Genomic DNA, 14072 nt, shown 5'->3' on the forward strand with positions numbered 1-14072 from the left:
AAAGGAAACAAATTACACTCTCCAAATATTTATTCACAACAGAAATCAAAATACAAAGTGGTCACTCACAAACAAAACACACAGTGATAATCAGAAATACAGCACATACCAAAAACACGAAACAAACACACAACAAATCAAGAACTGGTTGACGAAGGTCCATGCCCACATGATTTCAAAAATATGGCGTTGCAATATTGGTGTCAGAATATATTCCCGAAGTTTCCACATAAAGGTTTTTGAAGGGTAGCAGGAAGTAGTCATCATTGGAGTGCCAAAGATTATGCAAACAAACAGAAGATGGTGCAAGAATTAATATAAAAAAAGATGAACGCTAAAAAACCGTAACACATTGGGTATACACACTGTTGTTTGGTCAATAATTACCTAAAATATCGGGCCACCACATCATCACGTATGGCCCCCCCACATACTGACCTCCGACCAACCTCGGGGGGGCCATCCTCAGGTAAGGCATCCTCTGGCTGCATTGGAACACCACTCCTTATGGTGATGTTGTGAAAGATCCCACACAGGACCACAATTTTCGAAACCATATCCGGCAAATACATGAGCTCGCCACCAGAGCGGTGGAGGCATCTGAATCGGCCTTTTAAAAGGCCGATACAGCGCTCCACCACTTGCCTGGTGGCTGTAAGTGCTGTATTAAACCCACTTTGTGGACCTGGTGTGGGAGCCAAATAAGGAGTGAGCAGCCAGGGCATGCAAGGGTATCCACTGTCTCCTGTGAAAAAGAATAGACAACATCAGGATCACTGTGTATCAAGCTTAACATTGTTATGTACTAAAGGTCTACACTTACCCAGAAGCCACGCATCACCAGCTTGTAGGTTGGTTAATTTGTGCCATATCCCTGATTGCCGGATGACGAAGGAGTCATGTGCACTTCCTGGTAATTTTGCATTCAGGGACAGGATCTGGAGGGAGGCATCACATACCACCATTACATTCAGGGAGTGATAGTGTTTTCGGTTGCGAAATATTGCCTCCAGCCGTGCTGGAGGCTGAACTGGTATGTGAGTACCATCCACAACCCCTATGATGTGTGAGAAGCCAGCTATTTGGTAAAAATTGGCCTTGGCCACACTAAGGGCACCCATATCCAAAGGCATTTTAATAAAATGATGGAGGTGCTTGAAAAGTGCCTCCATCACTGCCCTCAGGATCCTGGAAAAGGAGGATTGTGAGATGCCCGCCACTATTCCCACCGTTGTTTGAAACGATCCTGAGGCACAGAAATGTAACACCGCCATAAATTGCGTAAGTGGTGGTATTGCTGTTGGACTGTCAATTTGCCGCTCAAGATCACTCTCTATTAATGAGAGTGTCTATGATGATTTTGGGAGGAAGACGGTAGCGTCTTAAAACCTCATCATCGGGCATTCCAAAAAGGGTGACACGTGTTTGAAATATCTGGGGCCTTGCACGCCTACGATGCCTACGCCTGGGACGAGATTGAGGTTGGTCGGCTTCCGGGAGCATGGCCAGAACAATCCGCCCAAGATCAACCTGAAATGGCAAGATTGGAATGTAAGGCTTTGGACCCACCCCAAAAGAAAATTAAGAACAACTTAGCTTGATGATACCATCCATTGCTGCTTACATGCCGGGGTATTGTCATGATACGGCCAAACTGAAATTAATCCAAAAAATAATTTGAAAAATTTTAGTGTGTGCATTTATGTTTCTAAATTTTGTGATAGACAAAACTTAAAATATGCGAAACACACATTTGGCCAAAGAGCAAAACGACATTGCACACAGTACATCAAAATGGGTTGAAATGTAAGCCAAAAAAGCCAACGGGCAACCACCAAAAATTTAACAGGATTAATAAGCATTTAAAAATGCGCTAATTAGTTCGCAAATACAAGTTAATAAACAAACTGAGAAAAATGCGCTAATTAGTTCGCAAATACAAGTCACAATAGTAAGTAGTAAAAATGCGCTAATTAGTTCGCAAATACAAGATAAAAAATGGACTTACCTTGAGCAAATATATAAGATTCCAAATCAAAAGGTCTTTGGGTCAGAAATTAAAAAAAAGCTAAAAGATATGAAATTATGGATCCAAAAATTAAAAACAAGAAGAAACACAATGAGACACCAATTGAACCAAAGTTAGACTTCACAAAACTTACCAAATCAAGAAACGAGGCCAAAAAAAAATATACCAAAAAAGAGAACGGAAAATAAAAACGCAAATCTAGCAAACAAAATAAACTCCAAACGCCAACTCCTTTATCCGCAAACAAGAAACTCCAACCAAGGTAACCTCCAACAATCCAAAAACGCCACCTCGACTCGAGACACACCAAGCCATAAATAGTGTTTCGTTTCCCGCACAAATTAAGGAGGGATCATAGGAACGCACAATCAATGATGCGGCCGCAAAATAAGGACGCATGTATAAATACGTCACCAAAACACATTTAAATTCTGGTGTATTTCTTGTTTGGACCTCAGACATGGCTACAGACCAGGGAAACAATGGCCAAGAGTGATTAATTTGAAACATAAGATTGGGCAAGTTGTGAATTTGAGAAATCTGAATATTTACACAAATAGGTGAGGAGGCTGACATGGAAGAGGCTGCTGGGCCCAGTATTCCGGCCAAAGCTGCCAAAAAAAAAAGGCAGCCACATTTCACAAGAAAGGAGATGGAGGTTTTGATTCAGAAGTGTGTGGACATCCTGCCACAGGCAGACAGGAATATGAGTATAAGCCAGAAGTGGAGAACGTGGGAAGAGGTAGCCGTTGCTGTCAATAGGGTGGGTGATTATGTCCGTCTAGCCCGGGATGTCAAACGGCGGTAAGTAAACACTTGCCCCCCCTAAAAACAAACACCATTTTAAACAAAAGGATAATGGCTTCCATTTTTTCCCACAGATGGGCCGACTTCAAATATCGCCTAAAGCAAAAACTCGCGGACAGGGCTAGGCATGCAAGGGGGACAGGTGGGGGTCCCACCCCTGTGTCATTGGAGTTGACGGATTTAGAAGAGCTGGCACAGGGGTGTGTGCAGCCTGTGGAGGTGTTTGGCGTGTCCAACATGGATACGGACATGCCAGACTTTGCGGCTCCTCATGTTGTCCCAGGTAAATCTTTTGATGTCACCAACTCTGAAATGTTAGTGGGCCAATATGTAGATTCTAATGTGAGTCTTTTCTCATTTTTCCTAACAGAGACACAGGCGGATGAGTCTGCTCCAGAGGGGAGCCTTGGCCGCCGAATTTCTGCTGGCTCTGCAGGGGAGGAACCAGTACATCCGGCTGAGGACCCTGCAGAAGCCAGTCCAGGGCAATCCCCCTCGCAGGCAGTGGCCCTCCTCACAGAACTCAATTTCAAATCGGATTTCCATACGGAGATTCTGCAGAGGATGGACGCCAGTCTGCTACGGGTGGCTGAGGCCCTGGAGCAAAATGCTGCGGCCAACGTGACCATTGGTCAGGCCCTGGCGGAAAATACCAGGGCCAACATCCGCATCGCCAATGCCCTGGAGCAGCTCGTTCGCCAGCACATGGTGGAGCCGACCTCCCTTCCTGCCGGAACATCAGGATCCTCCACCTCTGGCACAACATCAGCCAATCCTCCAAATGTGCCTAGCCCTGTGCCTAGTCCAGAGGCCACAACATCTGCCTCTGGACAGGCCAGCCCGATGACATCCCGGACCCGGTCTGGCGCCCTCCCTCCCCCATCCAAACGGGTGAAAAAACGGTGACAGCAATGGCGACTTTTCCCACACTCCTTCTGTGCTTGGCTCATATTCCTTTCTGGTCAAAACTTCCCTCTCCTTTCTTGTGAAATGTTTTTAATTTTTTGTTGTACGTTTATGTCTACAGTTATGTTGGGCCAATTTGTTTGATTTTGGAAATGATCTTTGCCAAAAAAAGATGTCCCCAAATTTTTTATTATTTTAGTTTTTGTTTGACCAATAAATTTACGCCAAAAATCTGACATTGTATTGTGACATTATTGTACAAATGGGTTACATTTAATCCTGGCCCAAAAGGCAAAAACTTGCAAAAAAAAACAAAAATTTTTTTTTAAAAAAAGGGCTCTTTAAGGAACGTTTAAAAAATCACATAACGAGGCAAATTCAACAGGCAAAAATAAAAAAGGTGAGAAAATTAAAACATGATGACATTATTGTTACAATAGGCCCTAACCACCAAATTGAGGCCAAAATAAACCCCCACAAATGTACGCAAATTGATTGTGTCATCCTGACATTAGCAGCTATGATTTCCACCTGCGTACGCTTTTGTGCTATCCCCAAAAACTGATTTCAAAACACATACCAAGCCGGTTTTCAATCCAACACTAATTGCTTTTCTGACCACCCGCGATTAATCGCAACAACATTGTGGAGTCCCGGACGGAGGAGAAGGCCATCGCCAATGTGGTCGAGTAATCCAGACCCTAAGCTGTGCGAGCATTTTGAAGGGAAAGAGGATCATCCAGTGACGTATGAGTCGGTCCGAACACATTTTACGCTCGCATCTGCTAATGTATGTACGCCCCAAAAACGCCTCACCACGCCTGCGTTTTTCCATCTCCACCCCCGTCAACACCCAAAAACGCCCTGTTCTGTCAATCACATTTGACATGTCACTTCCTGTACGCTATTTGACGAACGAGACCCAAAAAACTCGCAATCTGCCGTACGCACATGCGCAGTGTTACACCGACGCATGCGCGGTTAGTCAACATCGGAACGCAACGAGCGTACTGCTGTTTGCAAGTGGCTCTGAATGAGGGCCTAAGTGCTTTAAATATCCCTGTTCAAGGTAATCTTTGTAATAAGATTGTTCATTAATTGCAGTGAACAAAGAATAAGAAATATAGAGACATATATATATATATATATATATATATATATATATATATATATATATATATATATATATATATATATATATATATATATATATAAACATGTATATTAATATCAATAATAGTACATTTACATGAGCTGTATATACTTCAAGATACATACAAAATGAGATCATTTACAAGAAATAAATATATGTGAATATCAAAACACACGTACGTGCATCCGTAGTAAAGAATGACAGATAACTTAACTGACACTATATACATATTAAAAATTAATTATTTATAATGAAGAAAATGTATACTAAGCAGTGATAAGTGACAGAGTGAAAAGTGATAAGTCTGTGATAAGTGCCAGCCAATCAACTCCCAACTGTCATTTTTCAAACACAGCTTGTGAGATAACAGTTGGAAGCTGATTGGCTGGCACCTTATCACAGACTTATCACTTTTCACTCTGTCACTTATCACTGCTTAGTACATAGACCCATAAGAGTGCAGCAAGATTAAGAACAGACAGAGACAACACAAACAGATAGAGATATCCCTGACTGACACACTAATGCTGGGCATACACGGCAAGATAAAATGTCTGTCAGACCGACAGACATTTTATCTGGCCGGCTGCCAGCCGCATATGTCGCTGGCATACACTGTGAGAGAAATCTCACAGTGTATAGCCCGACATCTGTGCTCCGCCCCCGGGGGAGGAGACATTTCCCTGTTCCTTCCGTAGGAAGGAACACAGGAAATGTCTGTCTGTCGGCCGTGCTGGGCATACACTGCCCGATGCGGCCGACAGTCCAGCATGCCCGACCGAGCAATATTTAACCCTCGGTCGCCCCCCCCCACGCTACAATTACGCGGCGATCCGCCGATATCGGGCGGATCGTCCCGATAATTGCAGCGTGTATGGCCAGCATAAGAGTGTAGCAATTTATATAGCAAAGGTAAACTGATACATTATTATTGATACTGTAGAGTGAATTCAGATTGCAACATTCTGATGCAACCTGATAATAGAAGATTGCCATTATCTATTCAGCGGATTTGTGCTGGCAATTGCTAATAACATCCACCTGCAGCATATGGTTATCATGGGGTCTCCTGTCCATAGCACATAAATAAATGAGACAACAGAAATTGCGTAATATAATATTTATTCATATGAGCCACATAGATATAGAAGAGATTTAATCATCTGAATAACACAAACGCATAATTGTATCTACAGACAAAATAGTTGACGTCTTCAGAGGAGAATAATAATTCTGCCCAATTAGGTGACGGAACCCATGGCATATTATTTTAAATTCTATTTTCTTTCTTTAATCTTCAATTTTAATACTTCGCCATCCACAAATCTCTAGATGGACTATATGTATTTTAATTACCAATTAATAAAAGTAAATTTTTAGTAATTTATCATATACTACTCGACCAGTGCACCCATACACTACCCTTTTTCTCAGTTTTCTTGCATTTATTTTTATAGTGGTATGAATAAGTGTTAGTAGTGTAAGGAAATAATAGTGAGGTAAATAAGTAGTATATATATATATCAACATAATATTAATAAGAAAATTTTAATAGTGAGAATAAGGTGAAAATTTAAATTAGCATGTGTCAAATTTTATCCTTAAATAAAATGAAGTGAAAATCTGTGAGTGAAGATTACAATTAAATAATCCCAATAAAAATTCCTCATTTATAATGATACAAATATCGTGTTGTCTAATAATATAAAAATCCACGATTCCATCATAATTTATTATTAACTCATCATAAATGATAAGAATCCAACTCTATTACGCCAGCTCATGATATTATTGTCTTTAGGATAACAAGATAGGAAATTCCCTTTTGTAATACATATATATATATATATATATATATATTAGGGGTGAGCGGGTTCGGATTTCTGAAATCCGAACCCCCCCGAGCCCCCCCGATCCGAGTCCGATCCGAGTCAGGCTCGACTTTTCCCGCCTGACTCGGATCTGACATCGAGGCAAAACGTCATCATCCCGCCTTCCGAGTCTCGCGGGTTTTGGATCCTATATAAGGTACCCGCGTCGGCGCCATTTTCTCACTCGGCTGTGGACAGTGAAGAGGGAGGGTGGGAGTTAGTGCTGTGTAGTGTAGTGTAGTGTAGTGCTGCTGTTGTCCACTACTTCAAAGTCCATAGGGGCTGGCTGTGTTGTGCTGTGCTGCTGTTGTTAATAGGGGCTGTGTCCACTACTTCAAAGTCCATAGGGGCTGGCTGGACTGTGTTGTGCAGTCAGTTCCAAAGTCCTGTGCAGTGTCCCAGTCCTAAAGGGGTGCTGTAGTGTTGTCCAGGGGGTGCTCTGTCCATCAGGGGTGCTCCCCCCAAGTGCTAAAAAAATAATATATTTTCTGTGTTTGTGAATTGTGTGCGCAGTAGCCGCACGTGCATCAACAAAGTAGTGCCAAGCGTGCGCCTGTGTCATAAGTAAAGGGCCGGCTGGCTTGACCGTTAAGGGTGCTGTAACCCCCGAAAGTACACTCCAGTCCAAACCAAAAAAAAAATTATTTTCTGTGTTTGTGAATTGTGTGCGCAGTAGCCGCACGTGCATCAACAAAGTAGTGCCAAGCGTGCGCCTGTGTCATAAGTAAAGGGCCGGCTGGCTTGACCGTTAAGGGTGCTGTAACCCCCGAAAGTACACTCCAGTCCAAACCAAAAAAAAAATTATTTTCTGTGTTTGTGAATTGTGTGCGCAGTAGCCGCACGTGCATCAACAAAGTAGTGCCAAGCGTGCACCTGTGTCATAAGTAAAGGGCCGGCTGGCTTGACCGTTAAGGGTGCTGTAACCCCCGAAAGTACACTCCAGTCCAAACCAAAAAAAAAATTATTTTCTGTGTTTGTGAATTGTGTGCGCAGTAGCCGCACGTGCATCAACAAAGTAGTGCCAAGCGTGCGCCTGTGTCATAAGTAAAGGGCCGGCTGGCTTGACCGTTAAGGGTGCTGTAACCCCCGAAAGTACACTCCAGTCCAAACCCCAAAAAAAAATTATTTTCTGTGTTTGTGAATTGTGTGCGCAGTAGCCGCACGTGCATCAACAAAGTAGTGCCAAGCGTGCGCCTGTGTCATAAGTAAAGGGCCGGCTGGCTTGACCGTTAAGGGTGCTGTAACCCCCGAAAGTACACTCCAGTCCAAACCAAAAAAAAAATTATTTTCTGTGTTTGTGAATTGTGTGCGCAGTAGCCGCACGTGCATCAACAAAGTAGTGCCAAGCGTGCGCCTGTGTCATAAGTAAAGGGCCGGCTGGCTTGACCGTTAAAGGGTGCTGTAACCCCCAAAGTACACTCCAGTCCAAACCAAAAAAAAAATTATTTTCTGTGTTTGTGAATTGTGTGCGCAGTAGCCGCACGTGCATCAACAAAGTAGTGCCAAGCGTGCGCCTGTGTCATAAGTAAAGGGCCGGCTGGCTTGACCGTTAAGGGTGCTGTAACCCCCGAAAGTACACTCCAGTCCAAACCCAAAAAAAAAATTATTTTCTGTGTTTGTGAATTGTGTGCGCAGTAGCCGCACGTGCATCAACAAAGTAGTGCCAAGCGTGCGCCTGTGTCATAAGTAAAGGGCCGGCTGGCTTGACCGTTAAGGGTGCTGTAACCCCCGAAAGTACACTCCAGTCCAAACCAAAAAAAAAATTATTTTCTGTGTTTGTGAATTGTGTGCGCAGTAGCCGCACGTGCATCAACAAAGTAGTGCCAAGCGTGCGCCTGTGTCATAAGTAAAGGGCCGGCTGGCTTGACCGTTAAAGGGTGCTGTAACCCCCAAAGTACACTCCAGTCCAAACCAAAAAAAAAATTATTTTCTGTGTTTGTGAATTGTGTGCGCAGTAGCCGCACGTGCATCAACAAAGTAGTGCCAAGCGTGCGCCTGTGTCATAAGTAAAGGGCCGGCTGGCTTGACCGTTAAAGGGTGCTGTAACCCCCGAAAGTACACTCCAGTCCAAACCAAAAAAAAATTATTTTCTGTGTTTGTGAATTGTGTGCGCAGTAGCCGCACGTGCATCAACAAAGTAGTGCCAAGCGTGCGCCTGTGTCATAAGTAAAGGGCCGGCTGGCTTGACCGTTAAAGGGTGCTGTAACCCCCAAAGTACACTCCAGTCCAAACCGAAAAAAAATTATTTTCTGTGTTTGTGAATTGTGTGCGCAGTAGCCGCACGTGCATCAACAAAGTAGTGCCAAGTGTGCGCCTGTGTCATAAGTAAAGGGCCGGCTGGCTTGACCGTTAAAGGGTGCTGTAACCCCCGAAAGTACACTCCAGTCCAAACCAAAAAAAAAATAATTTTCTGTGTTTGTGAATTGTGTGCGCAGTAGCCGCACGTGCATCAACAAAGTAGTGCCAAGCGTGCGCCTGTGTCATAAGTAAAGGGCCGGCTGGCTTGACCGTTAAAGGGTTCTGTAACCCCCAAAGTACACTCCAAACCAAAAAAATATATATTTTCTGTGTTTGTGACTTGTGTGCACTGTGGCTGCACGTGCATCAACAAAGGAGCAGCGCCAAGCGTGCGCCTGTGTCCCATAAGTAAAGAGCCGGCTGGCTCATTTCTTAAAGGGTGGTGTAACCCACAAAGTGCACTACTCTCCAGCAAAAATAAAAAAATATTTTCTGTGTTTGTGTGCGCTTTAGCCGCACGTATATATATCAATATAACATAAATGGAGGACCAAACTTTCTCTGATAAAAATAAAATAGGGAAAGATCAAGAACCACTTCCTACTAGTGCTGTTGCTGCTGCTGGGAGTTGTTCATCATCCCAGAGAGGAAGTAGGAACATCACTACTTTTACTAAACAATTGACCCTCCAACAGTCCCTAGCGATGAGGATGAAGTACGACAGCAGTCATCCTGAAGCAAAACGTATAACTGAGGCCTTGACTGCTATGTTGGTGTTAGACGTGCGTCCGGTATCCGACATTAGTGCAGTGGGATTTAGACAATTGATGGAGGTAGTGTGTCCTCGGTTCCAAATCCCGTCTAGATTCCACCTGCATCCTCAAAGCAGCAGCGACAAGCGTGCGTCTGTCTGTTAAAGGGTGGTGACACCCTCAAAGTGTGCTACACAAACAATTAAAATATTGTTCTTTTTTTTTCTGTCTTTGTGAAATGTGTGGGCTGTAGCCGCACCTGCATCCTTAAAGCAGCAGCGACAAGCGTGCGTCTGTCTGTTAAAGGGTGGTGACACCCTCAAAGTGTGCTATACAAACAATTAAAATATTGTTCTTTTTTTTTCTGTCTTTGTGAATTGTGTGGGCTGTAGCCGCACTTGCATCCTCAAAGCAGCAGCGACAAGCGTGCGTCTGTCTGTTAAAGGGTGTTGTAACTCTCAAAGTGCTCCAAAAAATCAAAAAATTTTTTTTAATGTGTTTGTGACTTGTGTGCGATGTAGCCACACTTGCATCCTCAAAGCAGCAGCGACAAGCGTGCGTCTGTCTGTTAAAGGGTGGTGACACCCTCAAAGTGTGCTACACAAACAATAAAAATATTCTTCTTCTTTTTTCTGTCTTTGTGAATTGTGTGGGCTGTAGCCGCACCTGCATCCTTAAAGCAGCAGCGACAAGCGTGCGTCTGTCTGTTAAAGGGTGGTGACACCCTCAAAGTGTTCTACACAAACAATTAAAATATTGTTCTTTTTTTTCGGTCTTTGTGACTTGTGTGCGATGCAGCCGCACTTGCATCCTCAAAGCAGCAGCGACAAGCGTGCGTCTGTCTGTTAGAGGGTGGTGTAACCCTCAAAGTGTGCTCCACAAACAATAAAAATATTCTTTTTTTTTTTCTGTCTTTGTGAATTGTGTGGGCTGTAGCCGCACTTGAATCCTCAAAGCAGCAGCGACAAGCGTGCGTCTGTCTGTTAAAGGATTACATCGGTGACAGCATCCAAGTAGGCATGTCAGACAGTCCGTACCTGTACTGGCAGGAAAAAGAAGCAATTTGGAGGTCCCTGTACAAACTGGCTCTATTTTACCTGAGTTGCCCCCCCTCCAGTGTGTACTCCGAAAGAGTGTTTAGTGCAGCCGGGAACCTTGTTAGCGAAAGGCGTAGGAGGTTGCTTCCACAAAATGTGGAGAAGATGATGTTCATAAAATGAATGATCAACTCTTCCAGGGAGACCAGCCTCCAGAACGTACAGAGGGACCTGTGGTTCCAGCAGGGACGAATTAATACTCTGTGAGGATGAGGATGTACATAACACTGAAGAGGGTGAGGAATCTGTGGATGAGGAGGATGAGGACGACTTCTTGCCTCCGTAGAGCCAGTTTGTGCAGGGACGGATTAATTGCCAGCTTGTTTTGTGGGGGCCCAAACGAACCAATCATTTCAGCCACAGTTGTGTGGCAGACCCTGGCGCTGAAATGATTGGTTTGTTAAAGTGTGCATGTCCTGTTTATACAACATAAGGGTGGGTGGGAGGGCCCAAGGACAATTCCATCTTGCACCTCTTTTTTTTCTTTGCATTATGTACAGTTTGGGGCCTAGTTTTTCAATGCCATCCTGTCTGCCACTGCAGTTTCACGCCTAGATGGGTCACGTGTTTGTGCCGCCCACTCGTGTCGCTTAGCATAGTCATCCAGCTACCTCGGTGCAACCTTTTGGACATAAAAACACTATTGTGAGGTGTGAGGTATTCAGAATAGACTGGAAATGAGTGGAAATTAAGGTTATTGAGGTTAATAATAGCATAGGAGCAGAAAAACCTACAAATTCTGTGATTTTAGCTGTTTTTATGCTTTTTTTCAAAAAAATACAGATCCAAAACACAAAACCCAGAACCCAAAACACGGAAGGGTGGTTTTGGCAAAACCAATCCAGATCCAAAACACGAAGAAAGATCCAGATCCAAAACCAAAACACAAAACACGAAAAGTGGCCGGTGCACACCCCTAATATATATATATATATATATAATTTTATTCTTCCAAAGAATAGTGGACAAAGGCCCCGATTCAGAGCCGAACGCTCTGGCATAGCTGTGGGTGACCATTGGGCTTACCTTGTGGTAGGGTCTCGTTGCCGCAAGCCCCAGAGAGATTTCGGCTCTAACAGCGCCGAAATCTCTCCCACTGACATCACTCGTGATGTCAGTGGGGCCGCCCCCAAACAGAGGCGTTCACATGGGTACGAGACCCGGAGCGACGGATTGCCCGTCGCTATCCGGGTCTCGCGCATGCACATGACGTAGCCGGCTTCGTCGTGCGCATGCGCTCTGGGCCACCATCGACCCGGTTGCGAGCGCTCAGCGCTTGCGTCCGGGTCTGAATCAGGCCCTCAGTGTAACTGGGTTATAAAACGTAATCTTTCTAGAGACACAATAAAAATTGATGGTGTTCCATGTGCGTTTCAATTGCTTAATTTATAAAAAAAAAAATAGCTAATGCTCTCATTTAATCCAAAAGGATGTAGGCTATTTATTAATCTGTTCATTCTCTTTGCATTTTGTGCAAAAAAATTAACTATTAACACTTCTATAATCTTATTTTACCACATTTTTTCCACACCTACCTAAAACTTTTGCACAGTATTGAATATATTTATTTTATACATACTATGGTCCATATTCAGGTCCATATTCAATTAGTTTCACGTATGCGATAAGGTTTCTCCTGCTGACTGAATTGGGGAAAATGGGTGCAAGCATGGTTTAAAGTCGCTAAAGTAACTTAAAAAACGTACCTGAAGCAAGCAACTGCAAACAAAAAAAACACCTCCCCCATACTTGCAGACCTCCCAAAAGTCTATTTCGCTAGTTTTTAAGTTTGTACCCCCACTTTGTACTTATTCACCCCCATTTTCAAAGTGGTTTTTTTTTTGGGTGTTCCTCAAATTTTTCTACGTTTTTTTTACGCAGTTATCCTTTGGGGGCTGTCTTGAAGGGTGCTGAGTGGTTTCCCCACCTTTGCCCCCCAAATTACCAATTTTGCACTTTTTTTCTCCACCTAATCAGAGGCAAATCTTTTTTGCCTATTACATTGCATTTTCGCGGATTCCAATTATTCGTGGCTAATTGAATACGGGCTTCTGTCTGTGACTCATATATACTGTATATTGATATAGTGTATATGTAATTATGTATGTATATATATATATATATATATATATATATACACACATTTATATATATATATAAATGTATATATGTCTGTGTCTCATCTAACTGACAACTTTGCCTAGTGAAGGCCACAGCGAATCACATTACCGCTTGATGTCATCAGGGCCATAACTAGGGGTACGTGACCAGGGCTGCCACCAGAAATTGTGGGGCCCGGTACAGAGAAAATAGGCAGGCCCCCCCCCCATCACAATACTGTCTCCTCTCCCCTCCACCTCCCTAAGTGTGATGCCCCCATCCTCAGTGTTACACTCCTAGTGTGGCCCACTCCTCACCATCTGGACCGTCCTATAGGGGTCGTTGAGCTTGAGGTGGAATACCCTCTTGTTCCGGGACCTAAGCGCCTGGCTGTCTCTGCTCCTGCAGTATGCACCTGGAGAAATAAACAGCGCTGCTGACGGCACTTCATATATATGGTACGGGCCACGAGCCAATCACAGCTCACGGACCGGCAGCCAATCAGGAGCGGCCGCTGCTGGTCTGCGAGTTGTGATTGAATGCGGCCAGCGCTGTGACGTACATCTGAGTGCCGGCGGCAATGCTGTTTCTCACTGGCTGCCGGTGCATATCTGATTCTGCACCACTGCAACCCGGGCCCCTGCTCTCTCTGGGCTCGGGACTATGGGCCCGGTAGCCCCACCCTGATGGCGGCCCAGTATGTGACCGGTGTCGCTAGACAGAGCTCAGGGCTCTGAAGGTGGCACGATCGCTGCCCCATGGCCCTTGCTTCTGGCTAGCAGGGTGCCTGGAATTGTAGCCTGCAGCCAGTAACTCTGTGGTAGTGCATACTTGCCTACTTTTGAAAAAGTATTTCAGGGAGATTGTGAAAGCAGCACCTATGAGCGCGGAGGTAAAGTAGGCATGTCCTGTTACATCTGAGAGGCGTGTCCTAAGCAGCTAGTAAGATCTACTTGTTGATGAAAACACACTGATACTTCTCAGAAAATGCATGTAGCCATAGGTATCATTGTGCTTTATAACCAATGCAGGAAAATGATACAAATGATCCCATTTAAATGTATATATCTCTTTTTTTTTTAATATAACAGCTACATAAAGGGGGAGATTGCTGCTATT

The 14072-nt window shown here is 44.1% G+C and overlaps 1 protein-coding gene across 2 annotated transcripts in view; it reads right to left on the reverse strand.

Moving 5' to 3' along the window:
* LOC148477911 (transmembrane protease serine 4-like) overlaps positions 1-14072 on the reverse strand; it is a 98933-nt gene that overhangs the window by 29050 nt on the left and 55811 nt on the right. The gene's annotated exons all lie outside the window — the stretch shown is intronic.

Source organism: Taudactylus pleione, unplaced genomic scaffold (genome assembly GCF_031769625.1).
Source record: "Taudactylus pleione unplaced genomic scaffold, aTauple2 ptg000683l, whole genome shotgun sequence".
Taxonomy (NCBI): Eukaryota; Metazoa; Chordata; class Amphibia; order Anura; family Myobatrachidae; genus Taudactylus; species Taudactylus pleione.